This window comes from Pseudopipra pipra, chromosome 9 (genome assembly GCF_036250125.1).
Source record: "Pseudopipra pipra isolate bDixPip1 chromosome 9, bDixPip1.hap1, whole genome shotgun sequence".
Classification (NCBI taxonomy): domain Eukaryota; kingdom Metazoa; phylum Chordata; class Aves; order Passeriformes; family Pipridae; genus Pseudopipra; species Pseudopipra pipra.
The window spans coordinates 1,027,131-1,047,218 of NC_087557.1; the positions used below are offsets into that span (position 1 = coordinate 1,027,131).

At 40.9% G+C, this 20,088-nt stretch overlaps 1 long non-coding RNA gene across 1 annotated transcript; it reads left to right on the forward strand.

The window, feature by feature from the left end:
* Positions 1–375: 375 nt before the first annotated feature.
* LOC135418593 (uncharacterized) lies at positions 376–4,835 on the forward strand. Its single transcript, XR_010432552.1, has 3 exons — positions 376–1,223; positions 1,747–2,005; positions 4,478–4,835. It is a non-coding gene; the product is annotated as an uncharacterized LOC135418593 (long non-coding RNA).
* The last annotated feature ends 15,253 nt before the right edge of the window (positions 4,836–20,088 follow it).

Below are 20,088 nucleotides of genomic sequence, written 5' to 3' on the forward strand. Positions count from 1 at the left end.
AACTGGTCAGTAAACTTCCAAACCAGTTTTCTGCTTCCATTTGAGCTCTTTCCTGCAGTAGCTCATGTTTATCTGATAGTTTCCTGGTCAATCCAGGACATTTTTGGAGGGATCGACAAGACAATAGTGGGGGATGCTTTCTGGAGTTGTTCCAAGCAGGGAAGAGCAGGTCAAGGATGAGGAGGCCGAGGCTGTGGCTGCAGAACCAACACCTGGGGCAGCTTTAAAATCTGAGAAAAGTGACCCAGCAGATTCACAGCTCTGGATTTTAGGAGACCTTTTTGGCAGGACCCAGTGGGAGACTGGGAAAAGGAGCCCAGTCCATCAGTGGGGAAAGACATGGGGAAGATTGAGACACTCCATTGTTGATATTGATTGAGTCTTCCATAAAATCCTTCTGGCCAAAGTGGAGGGAAATGGGATGAGTAAGGGCAACAGGAAAATTCTGTCAGATATGAGAAAAAATAGTTGCATGTGGGTGATCTAATATTGGCACAGATTTCCAGAGATGATGTGGAATTTCCATGCTGGGAGACAGACAAATCATGCCTGGAAAAGGCCTTGAGTGATCTGCACTTATTCTGCCTGAGAGATTGGAGCAGGTGACCTCTGGAGATCCCTTCCAACCTTTAATATTTCTCTGTTTCCAGAGAAATACACACCCAGTGTTGCCATTTTACCTGGAGGGAGTAGAACAGAAGGGAGAAGAGGGAGATTCATTACAAGCCACACGTGTCTGGGTTCCCATTCTGTGACATTCCCTTTCAATCATTAGCCAGAGGCCATTATTTCTGCTTGTCTGAGTACCCTTGATGTGTATGAGGGGAAAAAAAAAAAAGAATAAAGTGTCTAAAATGTTTTTCCAACGAGAAAATTTGATGATAGAATGTCTCCTCAAACTGTCCTTGTCCTGTTTTCTCCTTCCTGTAATGTCTCCAACTTCTCTTACTTTCAGATTTAAAATATCTATGACTTTGTCCACTCTGCATCCCAATTAGACAGAATAAGCTGTTGTTAAGCTATGTCTTGTCAGACTGTTGCAAGATCATAAAAAAAAAAGAGAAAGTCTGCTGCTTTTTCTCCTTTTTGATATGTTTCAGAGCTCTTACACAACAACCACAGCAAAGTCACGCCTTGATGAGAGAGGTCAGAGCCTTTGGAACAATTTCAGTAACTAGTTCTACATTTGGAACAGCAGAAAAAAAAACCTATCCAAAGGAAAGGTAAGTTCATAAATATTTTGTAAACTTTCTCTAAGCTTGATTAGGAACCTCAAAGTGCCGAACTTTATTTAATATCCTGCCAACTTCAATCTGTCTTTTACTCTTCTAAGCAACTGTCTGCAGCAGGATCCTGCTCCCTGTCCTTGGAAAACAGGTGTTAACCCTATTAGCAGAACAGAAAGGAAAAGCTGAAGTGAAAAGCTCTTCTCCCTTGATCTGCACTAACACCTTGAAAGCTGTTGACATGTTTGGATTGGAGTCTAAATCTAAAGCATGGTAAAGCTATACATCTGGCATTTTTAATGAGAGTGTTTCAGGAGACTGGATAAACTCAATCTTTGCCTAATGGGGAGTTGCTGGTGAATCAGTCTCTTTAAAACTCACAGCAATAATCAAAACTCTGAGTTAACAGATGTGTTTGCTACTGTGTTTTACTGTACGTGGAACAGTCTGGGATGCAACTGGTCTCGTTTTCTTTTATGTCAGCTAATTATTATTCTTTAATTATTTATCCTGCCTCCAGCTCTGGAGGGCCCAGCACAGGAAGGACGTGGAGCTGCTGGAGAGAGTCCAGAGCAGGCACCAAGATGAGCAGAGGATGGAGCAGCTCTGCTGGGAGGAAAGGGGAGAGAGTTGGGATTGTTCAGCCTGGAGAGGAGAAGCTTTGGGGTGACCTGATTGTGGCCTTGCAGGACCTGAAGGGGCTCCAGGAAAGATGGAGAGAGACTGTGGACAAGGGATGGAGGGACAGGACACAGGGAATGGCTTCCCACTGAAAGAAAGTAGGTTTAGATGGGATATTGGGAAGGAATTGTTGGCTGTGAGGGTGGGGAGGCCCTGGCACAGGTTGCCCAGAGAAGCTGTGGCTGCCCCTGGATCCCTGGAAGTGTCCAAGGCCAGGTTGGACAGGGCTTGGAGCAACCTGGGCTGGTGGAAGGTGTCCCTGCCCAGGGCAGGGGTGGCACTGGATGAGCTCTAAGGTCCCTTCCAACCCAAACCATTCCAGGATTCTCTGATTATTCTGTGATTTAATGCTGACTGTGTTTTAACAATTTGCTTCTACCCTCAAACGACCCTTCCCCACCCCGGGGATGGATGGGAGCCCTTCTCAGAGGGCTTTTCAGAAGCTTTTGATCCCTTGACTAAACACAGATCTGTGTCTAATAAAGTGGGTTGGGATGGTTTAGTTCATCCATGGAGATCTCTGGGACTCCCATGACAAGGCAGGTTCTGACCCTGAGCTCCCTCACCCAGAGCCACCATGGCCATCCCTCCCCTGGAGCACAGATGGAACAGAACTGAAGGTTTTAGCCAGTTTTATACTTCCCTGAAGTATTTCCTGAGACTTTTAGAAGATGAAATTCTGATTCTTAGCATACAATTTTTGCTGGGGAGTGGTAGGGCATCCTCAGACTTACTGTTGTCTACTCCAATACCACCAAAAAGGAGTCATAAAATCGTTTTATTATATTTTATTTCTTTTTGTTGTTGTTTTTTCTTTAATGATGGATAAGACAGAGCACAGGTGAGGCCCTTCCCTCATTTCCAGATGTCCCCCTTTCCTCCTGTCTCTTCACTATTTTACTGACACTTGCAGTAGTTGTGGAATAAATCCCACCTAAAAAGTTGGTGAGGAAAAAAACTCCATGGGAATTTATGGGATGATCAACTGAAAATCTGTTTCTTAATGATTTCCACAAAAAAAAAAAAAGGGTACAAAGGAAATTGTCCACAAATATTTTCAGGCCAAGACTGATTCTCTTGGCCTGAGGTGGCAATAACATGTACCTGCAGATAAGCAAAATTCATGGGCACAAAAGCTGTGCTTAAGAAACATTATTATTTTAAAAATATTGTGTGATCAATAGCTAAGGAAATGATTTTTTTTAAGTTGTTAAGAGTGACAGTTCTGTCAAACACAGAGTTTAATTCAGGTTCATGTGACATTCCTGGTATTTCCCACTGTGCCAAAACCACCTTCCCACTCTGAAACAACAAGAACACTCTGACAGGTTCCAATCCTTTAAACATGAAAAAACTTCAGCTAAAGCTCAAACTCTCATGTTTTCATTATTAATTTCTTATACTTATCATTATATTCACTGGGAAACAATATTGTGGTTTCCCTGGTCCCCATTCCCGTGAAAATGATAATTGAACACAGAATAATTAGACACATGAATAAAAATTAACCAAAATCATCCCAAAACCACTCAAGTTCAAGGAAAGAGAAGCATAAAAAAGAGGCCATCACACTGTTTTTTCTGGTATATTCTCAAGTGCTTTGGTCTATTCTTGTATTTTTGTATGTGGGATAAGCACAGGCAACATTAACACAGTCCATGGTTTCTTAAAAGCATTTAAGCACTAAATTCCAGGTGCTTCATCCCTCCCAAAAAATCAATTGTATTTTTCCCTGTGAAGAACTTTCCTAGAAAGATGAGCACATGAGGAGGTGGAGTGGCCATACACATGGTAATTCTATTAATAATTATTTCATAGAATTAGCAATTCTTTAAATAAATAATTATTAGTTATATACCCTAATATATAATATATAATATCATTACATAATAATGCTACATTATAATTGTAATATAATAATTAATCAATAATTCTTTAAATTATCCTCACTAAGGAGAAATCCTCCCTCCCCTTTAATTTCTCTTCCTTCCATTCGCATTAGAGTTTCACAGACAAAATGTTTTTTAGAGAGTGAATATATCAATTATTTTATCCTTTATGTAAAGAATATTGAGCCATAGTTCATCCTCTAAGATGGCAGAGAATGCCACTGAAGAGTGACACTGAAATGTCATTTTTTAAAGAATAATATCTACAAAAAATACCAAGGGGATGTGTTCCTTTTTGGTATCTCTGCATCAGTAGCTCACAAATTTTACCACCACTGGAAAAGAAAACAAAAATTAGAGTTTTTTCTATTTTTTAAAGTGATGGGAGCAAAACCTGTGGAAACGTGGACACTAAAATCCCCAACACAAATCTCACAGTGGTTGGTGTTCTGCAATGAACTGATTGTCTTTAAATAATTTTTTCATTGAATTTGTGTCCAAAAGTTCCTGTTGTCAAAAATTCCTGCATTCTTTTATGCCACATAAAGAATAAAGGTTTGAAAATTTAAAATCTTTTGCTAAAAACACCAGTTTTATATAAATATTGTCAATAAAACCCAGGTGTTCACATAGACCAAAAGTGTGTTTTCACCTCGCCTCTCAACTTCTTTCCCTTGTAAGCAAAATTTTTAGAGGTGCCAGAAGGTGACAAAATATTTGGGAAGAGGAGAGAGACACCATCCACAAGATGGGCTTTGTGTGGCTACACCACAGAAGTGTTTGCAGCAGAGTAGGTAAAAATATGTCAACACAGCTGAGAGAGCTGGAAGAGATCTGAAATTGTGAAATTCTGTGTGTGGAGATGAAATCTGCCACCCTGTGCTTGGCACACCCTGTGCTTGGCACACCCTGTGCCATCCCACCCCTGGAGCTCCAAGAGCAGCAAACACGACTGTGCAACAACTGCTCCTTTAGGGAGACACTGGGAATGGTCTGGGATTTACCAGGAAGGTTGAAGGATGGGAAGAAGGAATTTTTTTTATACACAAGCACACAGAAAAAGGATTTTTTTAAATTTTGCTTTAATATAAAATGCTGCTGGAGTACAAAAAACTTATACTGCTTTACTGGGACAAATTACCTGCCTCAATCTACTCCTAAGTGTTCCAAAAAGGATAACAATAAGGCTGGCATAGCTGGCTCTTCTTAAATTGGCATAAAGTGCAAAAATACACCACCTTCTTCCTGCACACTGTGATTACATGGATTTTCAAAAGGATTTATGCAATGTCTGAGCAGGAGCAAAGGAACAAAAAAGAATTAAAGAAGTTTGAGAATTAAAGAAGTCCTCCCACTCCTTTTGGGTGCAAAGGAAGCTAAGAATGGAATTTTGCATTTTGCCCAGAAATACTCTCCCGGCTGTAAAAGAAAGCCTGGCTCTTAAAGCAGTTTGTGCCTTCCTTTTTAACAGAATCTAAAGTTATTGTGCTGTTTTTATTGGAGACATCCTGTGTGCATTTGTACACATCTTTAGGGGTGTGCAGAACATCCAAAGAGAGAGTTGCCCATAAATAAACTGGGTCTGTAGAAGCCATGCACAGTATATATATACACATATATATATATTTATGTATATATATATGTGTATATGTATGTATATATATTTTTTTACTCACTCCTAATTTACTTATTATATATTTTTAGATATATATGTATATATATGTATATATATATTTTTACTCACTCTTAATTTACTTATTATATATTTATATATATGTTTATATGTGTATATGTATGTATATATATATTTTTACTCACTCTTTATTTACTTTTTATATATTTATATATATATGTTTATATATGTATATATATTTTTACTCATTCTTAATTTACTTATTATATATTTATATATATGTATATATATGTGTATATATATGTATATATATATTTTTACTCACTCTTAATTTACTTATTATATATTTATACATATAAATGTATATATATATGTGTATATGTATGTATATATATATTTTTTTACTCACTCTTAATTTACATATTATATATTTATATATATGTGTATATATATTTTTACTCATTCTTAATTTACTTATTATATATTTTTAGATATATATGTATATATATGTATATATATGTGTATATATATTTTTTTACTCACTCTTAATTTACTTATTATATATATTTATATATATGTATACATATATGTATATTTTATTTTTTTTTACTCACTCTTAATTTATTTGTTACTGTAGCTGGTAAATCACAGATTATCCTGAGCTGGGAGGGACCCCCAAGGACCATCCAGTCCAACCCCTGGCCCTGCACAGCCACCCCAACGATCCCACCCTGTCCCTCAGAGCGTTGTCCAAGGAGTGCTCCTTGATTTCTAACTTGATTTCCCCAGGCCTTGACATTTCCTGCTGTAAAATGTTCATTAAAAAACCCACAAAGACAAAAAAGCCTTTGGAAACATCTCAGTGCTTGAATAGCTTCGGCCTGAATATTTAAACTCATAAAAGCAGGTTGTTCTGTTGTTATATTTTAGACACAGCTGAGGTCTTATAAAAATAGGACTGGTGTGTTTTTTCCACCGTGGGTACAGGGTAGAGAACCCCAATTTTAGTTCCATGTGTTTGGTAAAACTGCCTCACACATTTCCACAACAGCTCCTTGGTTCACTGCCAAAGCCTGAAAACAGGGAAAAAACAGGTAGTTTTCCCATCACTTTGGTAAATATAAATCACATTAATTCCCTGTAAAAAAGTCTTTATTTAATCACTTATTTCACCTGAACACACTTAACAGCTTTCCCTTCTTTCCGCCACGGCGAGGTGAGTTATTGTTTGCTTACAAATCATGTCATTTCTCACAAGAAGTCAGTGGTTTACAGACAAAACAGAAACTCTAGAATCTCACAAAGCCTAATAAAATCTGACAAGAGTTCTGATAACTCTGATTTCCTGTGTTCATGGAGGCTTTCCCATTAAAGGGCATTAAAGAAGATTTGAGCTGTTCCTGCAATCAGTGACCCAGTGGTAGGTGATGACAATCTTATCCAATTACAAGTATATAATTATTGGATTTTCAAGGGGAAAAGCTCCTATAAACTGCCTCCATAAATCCAAGGTACTTCAAATTTCAAGTAAATTTGAGCTCATAATTTAAGATTTTCTTCAAAGCCGCAGTGTTTTCTATATCAGCCCCTTGTGGTTCACTGCAGAGCAGAAAAGTCTGACCACACTTTGAGTGGATAAATATATGGGAAATAAAAAAGAATAACAAGAATTCATTCACAACAGTGACTTCTGGTATATTAAGGCATTATTCCCAAACTCATTTATAATGTGAATTCATTATTTTGGTTTTATTTTCAAGGGGTTGGTATCTCAATATCTGCATTCATGGGGTTGAGATGCACAGCATGGACAAAGAAGGTCATCAATATATATTATTAAATAATTTGATATCTTTTTATATATAAATAATATTTGTAATTATATAAAAATATAATAATATAACGTATACATTAGTAATCATGTGTAGAGATTTAAATTATGTCCTTTGCTCTGCTGTGAAATATCAGTTCGATACATTTATTGGGAAAATGCTGTTAAAAACCTGGGATATATTCATGAGTGATTAAACATTGGCAGAAACAAACTTTTCAGTAGTGAAAATACTGATATAATAAGGTCACTGAATTGTGTTGGAGCTTTTAATCAATGAGCAACATTCAGTTCTGGGTTTGTTTCTTTGCTATCACTTGTTAATTCTACTATTATTTAGTAAACTCTGTTTTTCTCTGCCTCCAATTTTCCAGTTCTGATCCTGCTGCTTTGTCCTCAAAGCAGATATTTCTGTGCAGAATGATAAAACAAGGGATTATGTTCCTGCCTTTGGCTATTTTTTCCATTTTTTTTTAATGAACAGGTAACACAGGGAGAAAATAAATCCCTCCTTTATTTACCAAGTAGCTTATTTTCTTTTCGACAGCAAGTCAGCCAATATTTTATCGTCAGGGAACGTGTTTTGTGGGGGATTATTCACCAGAACATGAGAAAAACACCCAAAAATCCCTTCTGCACTGCACAGCCAGTTCCACAGCAACAGAGTTTGCCCAAAAATGTTAAATTAGAAAACACTTCATTAGGTAATTGCACAGACTCCCAGCAAAGCACTGACCCAAGAGGCCCCCAAGTCAGAGGATGGAATTTGAAGGACAGTTCCATGATATTACTCTTTCTTTTCCTTGTTTTTCTCACAAGGGAGACAAAGAATATTCCTCTGGCTGTTGTGGCACAGGATTAGCAACCTTAGTCTTTGTTAGAGGGATTGATGCTGGAGCTCCATCCAAAAATAAATACATTTGAACTGGGCAACCCCAGGACCTGCCATCAATATTTCTGTTATTAAATGATCCTCTTGGCTCCTGACAATGCATAAAAATCCACTTTTCTTTGCTGAGGCCCAAACCCAGTTTTCTCATAAACCTTGAGCTTTTGCTTTGGAACTTCTGAAACTGAGTCAAAGAGTAACAACCTTTTTATTTTTTTTTCTGGAAAGCAGGAAAAATACGACACAATGACCTTGCAATTTGCACAGTCCTGGCCAACCTACCCCTTGAAAAATGCTGCACTGAAGTGATTCCAACAGCTTGTGAACAACCCTGACAGTGCCCACTGTTCCAGTTCCACTCCTGTAGTTAAAATGGCCATTGCTCCAGAAGGCTGGGCCAGATGATGGGAAAATAACAGCAAAAAAAAGAATAAACAACCACATTCATTTCACTTGGAACTCTGAGAGCTCTTCAACAGCTGAACCTTGTCTCGTTCCCAACACTCTATTTCTACATTTAAACAGCCTCATTAAAACAGCAGTTTGCCAGACCTTAAATAAGCACTTTTAGTGAAAATATAAGAATTAATCCCTTTTCCTGTTCCTTCAATATTCCTTGTTAAAGAGCCACCCATTTATGACATTTATAAATGTGTGTACACCACGTATTAATTCCAATTAAGCCCTGCAGTGAATAATGCCCAAGCCCTCCAATTAAGCTATTTAATTCCTTTCCTCATCTAATTGCTGAGACTATTATTTAATGTCTCTTGTTTTTTCTCTCTATTAATCTGTTTGCTCTATTAAATTGCATTCAGCTTTTCCCCTCAGCAGTTGTACCAATCAGGGGGAAAGCAAAGATTTTACGGAAGGGAGAGATGAATTTACACGGAAGAAGAAGCAGAAGGTGGTGGTGGAAACATCCAAATTGTGGGGTACCTGTCAGAAGTGGTTATTTATAAATTAAGGAAGAGCTGGGAAGGGTTGGAGAAGTGAAAGGATTATTAACAAGGTGAAGAAAGAGGAGGAAAGGCCTGAGTTGAGGAGCCCCCTGTCCCGAGGGGCTGCACAGGACAAGAGCTCCGAGAGGTGCTGGGTCCAGCCCAGCCTTGACTGGAGCTGGCACAGATCAACTCCTAAAGCCAAAAGTCACAAAATCCTGTGCTTAACACTTTAATTTTAGCATAATTATGCCACCAGGCTTTTCAAATTTTATTGTGACTAACGGTTATGGGCAGGCATTGGGACAGAAAAACTCTCAAAATCTTCTCCCTCTTGGTTTTATCTGCCCAGTTCACTCTGTTTGTGAAATACTGCTTGAATTTAACACACAGGGAGTTTTTCTTATTTTATTTTTCCCTTCTTTTCCATCCTCCTGAAGGAAAGAAGCAGAAGAGAAAGAAGAAGAGAAAGGTTATGTGGGGCAAAGACTTTCCCACAACAAGGATATAACAAGTTGTTATAAATATAAAATCACAAGCCTTCTTCAAGTACAATTTAGCCAGGGAAGCAATAATTAAATAAATGAAGTCCTATTTTAATATAATACCAGTGACTGCAGTGCAGTCTGCAAGGCCTAATTTCAGTATTCCTTTGAGGAATACACAAGGAACATGTGTATGTTAGGATTCCTGTTACAGCTAAAATATTCTGTGCAATCAAGAGGTAAAATAATTGTATCATTTCTGCAGATGAGTTCTGTGTCCTGGAATGAGCTGGGCAATATTTTCTGTGTTCACAGTCTCCCTTCACACTGATAATTAAATGCAGAGCCATTTCCACAGCGTTTCTCCCCTCAGCTTGGAAAGCACCTTCTGTTTTTCCCATGGCATCAGTCAGGATGGACATGCAGCGTGAAGGGCAGCAGAAATAACATTGATCCCTGCTTTGAATTTCAACAGGAGACTGGGCTTTGGTGGTCCCTGCCTTCCTCAGGAGAAACCTGAGCCAAAATACTGCCCAAAAGGGCCTGTTGGCCTTTAATGTTCTGCCATTCCAGTTGCTGTCATTCCAGAGGTTAAAAAATGTCACAGAAATACAGTCGTGGGTTCAGATCCTTTCCACGAGTTCTGATCAATAAGTATTTGATTGTTTTGCATCAGTCTGATGTTTTTAAACAGGTGGATGTGGTCTTGTAGGAATGGCAGACACAAAACTTACCTGTGCACATTTTCTGTAGTACTGAGCTGATTGTTGTACCCGCCCAGATTCCTAAAATCAAAGAATCACAGAATGGTTTGGCTTGGAAAGGACCTTATAGACCATCTAGTTCCAGTCCTCTGCCATGGGCAGGGAAACCTTCCACTGAAACAGGTTGCTCAGGGCCTAAATTAACTTTAGGGAGCATAGAAAGGAAGGAAAATTTAAAAGGTGCTTTTTTTCCCCACCTTTTTCTAAAGAGGGTTTTATTTTTTCTTTCTTTTTCTCCCTGAGCATCATGTTGTCCACCCTAAAATATTCAGGTGTGGGATAGAGCTCTACTTTTCAGTGGAGTTAAAAAAGAGGAAATAATCATCTCTGAACTATAAGATACAGAGTGGGGAAGAGGGCCACAGAGCAATCTGTTATTTCTTGGTCTCTCTCCAGGCATATTTTGCTTTCAAAGGTTTCTATTTACACAGCTCTTTGGGCTCTGCTTTAAAGAGGTGCCTCTGGTTTGAGCTCTGATCTCCTCAATATCCTTCAGTGATCATAAAGACTAACCCTTGTAACCAGACTCGATCTCTTTACAAGCAGAAGATTATCTTTAGATATAAATATATGTAAATACATTTGTTTTAGAAATAAAACAGAGCAGAAGCTTTTGTTTTAGGATCTCAGAGATTTACTCACCAAAGCCTAAAGATTAATTCCTAATTCTAAATTTTTCCCACACATTTCCTATTCCCTTCAGGAATTTCCCTCTGGATAACTCTCTGTTGTCCCTTACAAGATACAAGGTAGTGACTCTGATGGTTCCTAATCTGAAAGAGTAATCATTCCTTAGATTTTTGGTTTGTTTGGTTCTTTTTCTTCTCTCTCCCATAAATCAGCTTGGATCGGTGTGACTACAGAAAACTAAAGTGTGCTGTGCTTTTAAGCAAATAACTTATGAAATAAAGCTGGGAAGTGGTTGAATTTGTGTGAACTAGAGCTGCCCTCACTTCTTTAAACTCAGTTAATTCATTTCAGCAAAACTCGGGCACTGCCTGAGTTTATCTGAGTGACAGAGAAGGGCTTTATTACTGTTGACTTCAGTTAAGAGAAGGCACAATGAGATCCTTTAAATTACTTGACTGTGTTTGGACAGCTAATATCTCAAAAAGTCTATTATCTGTATTGACTACAACACTACAGAATGTTAGAAAATTAATTATATTCTTCATAGTTTAACAATGATTGCCTCATTTAGAAATATAATTACCTATCACTGAGGTTTGCAGCCAGAGGGGTTTTTTTAACAGTGTATAATAACTTGGTTTGTCAGGCTTCATTTAAATCCTTTGCCTCTTTCTTCTCCTCCTTGTAGAAGTTTGATATTTTTTTTTATTTTATTTTTTTTTTATTTGTAATACCAAAGTTTTATTCCAGGTATTCCGTGTCATTATTCACAAAGGACAGATTGTCACTGAAAGAGCAATAAAACAAGGAGCCCCCAAATGCAAGCAAGTTCTGGGATGCTCTGGGATATCATGGGGTGATGGGAACAGTGGCCTCCTCCTCAGGATTTAAAAGAAGGATAAATTATTATTCAGGAGCAAAACTCTCCTATAAAGGTCACTCAAAGTGATAGAGATAATGAAATTAAAAAGCCAAGCCCGTGATTTTCCAGGCAAACTGTTTCAAGGATTTCTGTTCTGATTTAAAATAGTTTTTGAGAAGCACAACTTTTGTTCCTGCAGACACATTAAAACCAAAACCCGCCAGGTTTGTCCTGATATAAACCATCATTTATGTGCAATTACAAAGCACTGTTAGAGGAAAGGACTGCTAAACATTGTTAAATTTATGTCAGATTGTTCAAACCAAGGTAATCCTGCCATCCTCTTCCCAGGTTCATCCCTCCCCATCCAGTGAAACGAGGACTTGAGAAATATTGAAGAAAGGCACATAACACATTTTGTTACTATTATTTTTCCTGCAGACCCAATTCTTTCTCCCTGATTGTATCAGAGATCATCATTCTCCAGAGCTATTAATCTGGCATGTGTATTGACACCCTGTGATTGTAAAAGATGCTGTTTATTTATTTCCTCCTGCCTTAGAGCTTGAATAGAAAAGAAATACTAAGCTGCTCCATGCCCTGGGAACAAAATAAGAGAGGAAAAATGATGAAGTGTGATAATTTAAGCACAAAGAGATCAGATCCTGATACTCAATACATTGTTTTTGCTTAAAACCTGCAGGGTTTTTTTTCAGATTTATCTTAAAATTATAATTTGGGTAGAAGTCGATTTGGTAGTCGAGATGCTGCCTTGTTCCAAAATCTTTCTTTAATAAAAAACACCACTAAAATTGGATGCATCAATAGAACACACACAGGTACAACAATTTTGAGGCTTTTCTTTCCCTGTCATGGGAGTAGGTGATTATGTAAAATATATCTGTAAAACCAGCACAGGCTGCTTGTTACGTAGAGACAGTGTGTCAAAACAAATAGCACAAATCTTTGTCTCAGATAGGGCTTTTTAACAGAACCCTTTAAATCCAGCACAAAACACAGCCCTGCATGCAGATACAATGTTATATAAAGTGATGATCACGTTCATAACCACAGTGAATAAATATGTACCTACACTGAATGTTGGAATGCAGGAGCTGTAACACCTGTAGAGCACTTCACCTGAGTATTGGGGAAGATGTGCTTCATTTTCATCAGCTCAACGCCTCAGTGTGCCAAATCAGCAGCATTGTTCAGAAAACAAGCACTCTGTAATTACATCCACACAGCAAAATCCATAGTATATGATTTAGAAATACATTAATGCCTCATATTTTGCTGGCTGGGGCATCAGGGAGGGGATTGTCCTCTCTCTGCTCTGCCCTGGGGCGGCCTCACCTCAACATTGGGGCAGTTTGGGGGGACACAATGGAGGGAAGGGATTGAGCCATTGGAGAGTGTCCAAAGGAGGCACCGAGGGTGGGGAAGGGCCTGGATTTGAAGCTGTGTGAGGACACTGAGGGCACTTGGTGTGTTCAGCTGGAGCAGAGGAGACTGAGGGGAGACCTCATGGCAGTTCCACCTGCCTGGGGAGGGGCAGAGGAGGGGCAGGGACTGAGCTCTGCTCTGGGGGGACCAGGGACAGCAGCCAGGGAATGGCTGGAGCTGTGTCAGGGCAGGGTCAGGTTGGATCTCAGGAAAAGGTTCTTCCCCCAGAGGGTGGTTGGGCACTGCCCAGGCTCCCCAGGGCAGTGGGCACAGCCCCAAGGCTGCCAGAGCTCCAGGAGGGTTTGACTGATCCTCTGGGGCTCAGGGGATGGGCCTGTGCAGGGCTGAGGGTTGGACTGGATGATCCATGTGTGTCCCTTCCAACTCAGCATGTTCTGGGATTCTGTGACTCTCTACGTGCTTTAGTTGGGAATTCCTGCCCAGCTCCTCCAGGGCTGGGAGCCCTCGGGGCTGGGCTGCAGCAATCTGGGAGGGAGATCCCCTGGGAGCCAAAATCTGCTTGGTTTGTCTCCTTTTAATCCTGCAGCACAGCCAGGTCTGCATCTGCCAAGAAGGAAACGAGCTGCCTTGGTAACTTTGCCTTTGGAAATGTCAGGGCTGTCAGGTCTAAAGATCACCTAAACAAGAATTTGGGCAAATCTCTCCCATCCTCATCTGGAAACCCAGCTTTAGGAGAGTTTGACTTTTCCTGGCCTTTTTTGTAACCTTCTATAAAGTTCCTAGAAAAGCTGCTGTGCCGAGGGAATGTCTCACTGCAGGAATGTCTCTGCATGGAGCCAAACATGCCAGCTGCTGAGAGGGGCATTCCAGAAGGGTGGGGACCTGCAAAGGAAACATAGGAAAGGATTCATTCTACCCAGAAAGGGATTACAAATACCTAAACAGGTATAAACATTTTACTCCTCATCCTTTTACTTGCCAAAGTGCAGGGAACTTTGGGCCACTGCGTTTCTACTGGACAAGAAGTAGCTGATCTCCAGAATCACCACCCCGGGCATGGGACAAGTTTCCTGGACCATTTTTAAAGAGCCTTACAGCCTTGGAAGGATTCAGTTCAAGATTTGATGGTTTTTATGCTCCCCCAGAGTAACAAAAGGGGAAAACATCTTTCAAGAGCTCCACACAATGTGAGGGAAAAATGTAGTTTAACCTTGGATCAATGTTTTCAAATGGGAAGTGGAAATTGCCACTCAAGGAGGATTTTGGCTCTCACAATTCCATTGCATTTTGCTTTTCTGTGGTGCAAGTCTGGGATAACATTCCAAATGTATTTTCAGAGGAAAAAAAGACGCCACTTAGTCACTGCTATATGTTAGTATATAACATTTATACATCATGTACCATTTATTACATGTGAAATCTCATCCATACCTATAAAATATGTGGTAAATCTTTAATATATTGAGATACGAGACCATGGAAATGTAAAATGGAGCAGGTCCCAAGTTCAGCTGGTGCCACACTTGTTTTGCCATTTGGCAAGCATGAATTTCATCCTCACATATAAATATATACACACATATATATATATAGGTTGTTGTCAGTCAATGTCTTCTGGTATAAAAGCAGTATGGACCCAGTGTTGCTGAGGGAAGCCATAGGATTTTTTAAATAATCTGCAAAAGAGACCCAAAGGAGCAGCATTTCCCACCTGGCACTGCCATGGGTGGAGCAGAGGACACTCTGCCACGTCCACCCTGCCCTCCTCTCCCATCCTTTGCCTGATTTGTGCACACAGAGTTCCAATTTAACAGGGATTTTTCCAAATAAACTGTTTTTTCTCTCCTAGGAAGGGGTTGTGATAGACCTTGAACTCTGATTCTGAGCTGATACTGATTGAGGGTGACATAGCTCTGCAAATGATAATAACAATAATAATAATTCTAACAATAATATCTATTAAATAGGTAGAAATACAAAAGAGTTCTGGGCTTGTTGTTGGGGGGTTTTGTTGTTATTGTTGCTGTCATTTTGGGTTTGGGGTTTTTTTTGTCCTTCTCATGGCTAAAGAAATGAAGTAAATTAAAAGCTCTTTACCAACTTTACCCCGACTTCCTTTGTCCTGTGGTTCAGAAAAGAAGGTCAGTGATCTATACAAGATTCAGTGAGCAACAGCAATAAAATCCAAGGGTGAAAGTCTGGGAAAGTTCCTTGCAACATGTGGAGGTGTCAGAGCTGTGCCAGCAGTGGAAGAATTTGTTTAATGAAAATTTTCCCCAGGCATCCCATAATGTCACCTGTGATTTCCACTGCAGATTACCCATCAGTTAGCACAAATTTGCTTTTTAATTGGCCTGTATTGCACCTGCCACATCCTCACTCCCCGGTCTCTGAAGCACTGGCAAAAGAAGGAAGGTGGATATCTGGAGGGTTTTAATCTTAATACATGACAGGAAGGGCAAGCACAGCAACAATTAATGTTTAAAAGACAAGAATAATGTGCACCAGCACGGAGTGATGAGGAAGAGGGAATGGGACCTGGGGAGTAACTAATGAACAAGATTAATTAGCCACAGCAGAAAGATCTAAAGCTCCAGTGACTTCAGCGGGAAGCTTTAATTCTGTTGACTTTTGTGGGTCCTGGGAACAGCCCAAGGAGGGCAGGAAAAGAAAATTCAGCAGCAAGGCTACATTTATCCAGGTTTATTTTTCAAATGATGCCAAAATTAGCGTGTTCTGAAGGTAAACTTTGAACAGCCAGGCAAACTCACCACAGGGCAGAGGGACAAGCACATGCAACATTCCAGGTCACTTGAGCAACCAGGTCTCCTTGAAGATGACCCTGCCCATTGCAGGAGATTGGACGTGGTGACTTTAGAGGTTCCTTCCAACCCAAACCATTCCATGATCCTCTGGCAGCACTGACACGATGATTCCATGTGGCATTTGACCTTAACTACTTGTTCACATCGTTCATGGTGGTTGTTGGTTTGCTTTGGGGGCGGTGGGGGAAAGAAAGAAAATCATTAACCTGGGAAATAGAGGATGTTTTCATCTAGGTGTGCCTTCATCGAGCTTGGGGTGCTGCAGAGCATGGGAACATCCAGCCAGAGGTGTTCTCCACTCAGGGAGGCTGAAATGTGAACAGTGGAAAACAGAGGGAAAAGGAAATAAGGACACAGAAACAGGACCACCCCAACCTGCTGGAGCTCAGCAGGAGGCTCCCAGGAGCACCTCCCAGAGGTGAGGGACAAGGAAAACAGGGAATAAGAAGGTTTTTCCCCGGTTTATTCCTTTACTGACCTCCATATCCAACTGGACAATTTTCTTTTGCTTTGTAGAGAAGTGTCAAACTCATTTGGATTTACTGGGAGCAAAGCAAATTGAACTTCAGGTGTGAAAGCTGGTTAGAAACTGCTCAGTCATGCCCAGGTGTCCAAACCATTTGTTTTTCTCCCTCTTTTTGGGAATGATTGGACTCGCCTCGCTCAGGTTGCTTTGTGAGTCTCAGAAAATATAAGGTTTTATATCTATAAATATGGATAATATAAATATGGAAATACTATCCTGGAGATGGCACAGGCTAATTTCTAATGTTTGCAGCTCCTAAGGGGCTCTGGGAAATGCAGAAGTGGCAAAGCAGTAAAGTTTCTCTGAGGTGGATTTCTAAGGAGGGCCTCAATTCCACACAAATAAAGAAATATTTTGCCTTGAAAGTCAAAATAAAATTGAAGGAGTAATTCTGGGAAATGCGGGTGCTTTTTTTTTTTGCTGTATTAAACTACTTGAAACTGGCAAAACATAAATTTCAAGTTTCCACTGGTTTTGTTGAGGACTTTCCTAAATCTGACTGCGTTCCCTTGCAGCAGAGTTTCACAACCAGCTTTCCCCTCTACACCACTCCCTTGGCTCTGTCCCTTATTTCCTTGTGATGGTTAAAATACCCACTCAGATGTGTTCCAGGAGTTGGTGGAAAGCAATTTTTCCCCCTCCAGAGTGAAGTTTCAATCAGGTCAGTGAACTGATCTGCCCCACTGGGCCCAGGTAAGTGTGTGGAGCAGTGGGAAGAGGTGGCTGCAGGCAGGAGGGAGGCAGGATTGCCCCATTTTCGTGGCATTTTACACTGATTGTGCACATGGCATTTATTCCTCGTGATTTTCCCCTTCCTGTCCCCTTTCCCCAGGTGCCTGCTCTCTCTGCCTGTAATGGTTTATTGAGTTCTTGGTTTATTTGCAAGAGAAATAAAGTTATTTAATAAAGATATTCCAAATAAAGATTCTCAGATAGTAGACCCATAAGTGTATATTTGAAATTTTATCTTTGCAGTGCTGGGGTGTAATATCTGTGATATATCTGTGATATATTGCTCTTCCCTTTGCCTTAGAACAGATTGTCTATTACAGAGGCAAAATTTAATAAGGCCATGTGCATTAACATTATGGCATAATTTCCTGGCTGCCAGACAGGAGATATTTGGAGTGTTAAACTGTGCTTGATATCTTAATATAGGATGTAAGTACCAAATGGGGCTCTATTAACGTCGCTTGAAACATCTTCCACTTTTCCTGTTGAGTCAGGATGGGGGGAAAAAAGGGATTTGATTGGAAGGAAGACGTTGGGAGCTATTTGATAGAGTTCAAGAGCAGATCAGGTGGTAGAGCTGGGAGCTGTCTGTGGGAAGATCAAGCAAGGAGGGGACACATCTTGCTGATGGCACAAGGATGATCAGGGACAAGGCCACGCTCAGAGACTTTGTGCTCAACAGAGTAAACAAGAAATAATTGTCATCCTGTGTTTGTTCAGCTGTCAGAGTCAGATATGGAGCCAGAGTAGATGGGCTTCACAAAGAGACTGCTCCACCCTGCCTCCTGAATTCACTCCTCCAACATGGATAACCTGGCAGGAGAGGGGAGCCGGGTCCCCAGAGACCTCCAGTGACCTTCATTCTGAGTCAGGGCAAATTGCTTCTGGTTTTTATCTAGTAGCATCTATTTAGTTTACGAAGCTTCTATGGCACTTTTATCCTTATTCTCTTATTCCGAGTTGGTGAAATCCAGTCATGATGACTCTGTGAGCTTCCAGTCCCCTTTGGGTTTTGAGATGGCACCAGCACAGAAGCAATAGTGTCAATAGTATAGTATCTAATAATATATACTAGCATTAGTAATAATATTATTGATAACGGTAATGAAGAGAAAATATAAATCCTTATATCATCATAGAAAAATGGTAGTTTTTACCGGTTTAGATGAAGGCAGTTCCTTAACTTTTTATAAATCTACAGATTAACCAGCTAAAGGGCAACTGTATCTGTCTTCTTGTTCAAAGAGTAAATACTATAATGCCTGAAAAGACAACCTAGGAGCCCTTTAAATCTGTTATGCTTGAATGCTGGGTACAGTTCAGTGGTGACTCTACCTCATCTCTATTCTTCATGTTGCTGCTTGTACACATAAACATGTAGTGGTTTGTGTTGGAAGGGATGTTAAAGATCATCTGATTCCACGGGCAGGGACACCTTCCACCAGCCCAGGTTGCTCCAACCTGGCCTTGGACACTTCCAGGGATCCAGGGGCAGCCACAGCTTCTCTGGGCAACCTGTGCCAGGGCCTCCCCACCCTCATAGTCAGCAATTCCTTCCCAATATCCCATCTAAACCTACTTTCTTTCAGTGGGAAGCCATTCCCTGTGTCCTGTCCCTCCATCCCTTGTCCATAGTCCTTCTCCATCTTTCCTGTAACTCCTTCAGGTCCTGCAAGGCCACAGTCAGGTCACCCCAAATCTTCTCCTCTCAGGCTGAACAATCCCAACTCTCTCCCCTTCCCTCCCAGCAGAGCTGCTCCATCCTCTGCTCATCTTGGTGCCTCCCCTGGACTCTCTCCAGCAGCTCCATGTCCTTGCTGTGCTGTTCCCCAGGGCTGGAGCAGCTCTGCAGGGGGGTCTCAGCTGAGGGGCAGAGGGGCAGAATCCCCCCCTGCCCTGCTGCCCACGCTGGGGGATCAGCCCAGGGCACGGGGGGGTCTGGACTGGGCCATGTCCAGCCTCTGCCCCACCAGCACCCCCTGGGCCTTCTCCCAGGTGGATTGATCCCCAGCTGGGATTGATCTGTCCATCCCCAGCCTGGATCAATCCCAGGGGTTGCCCCGACCCAGGTGCAGCACCAGCCCTTGGCCTTGTTGAACCTCATGAGATTCCAAAGGGCCACTTCCCGGGCTTGTCCAGGTCCCTCTGGATGTCCCCATCCTCCAGGTGTGTCCCTGCACCCTCAGGCAGGTGTCCCCAGCAAACCTGCTGAGGTGCCCTTTGCCAACGTCATTAATGAAGGTATTAACTAACAAGGTATTTGTATACTGATGTTTGTGCAGCCAAAGGCTAAAACACATATTTCTGATTCAGATCCAGCCCAATCCTGACCCCTCAGAGGGTTAATTCCCAGGATCTGAGCCCTGCAAGGGGCTGGCACTGAGCTACAGCCAACCAGAGATTTGTCTTTGTCGATCACATGTGACATTTAAAGTCATTTCCCACTTCCATAGCTTTCCACCTTTGGTGGAACAACTAGGAATGTCGGAAGCAGAGCACAGGATGCTGTTAAAAATCAAAAAGGCATCTGAATTTCCCTCCTGCCCATAGTCATTGAACTAAGTGTTTCTCTTTCTGCACTGGGAATTGTTTGGAGATATCCAGAAAACCGTGGAAAACTTTCAATTTGTTCCTGTTTTAGCTGCAGCAACAACAGAACCCACTCTGATGGTGTCAAAACTGTCAGACTAAAATCAGGGAGAAAACTTCATGAGTTGCTGGGGTTTTTTTAAAGGGTTTTATAAGGATACCTTCCTGCTCTAGCTGC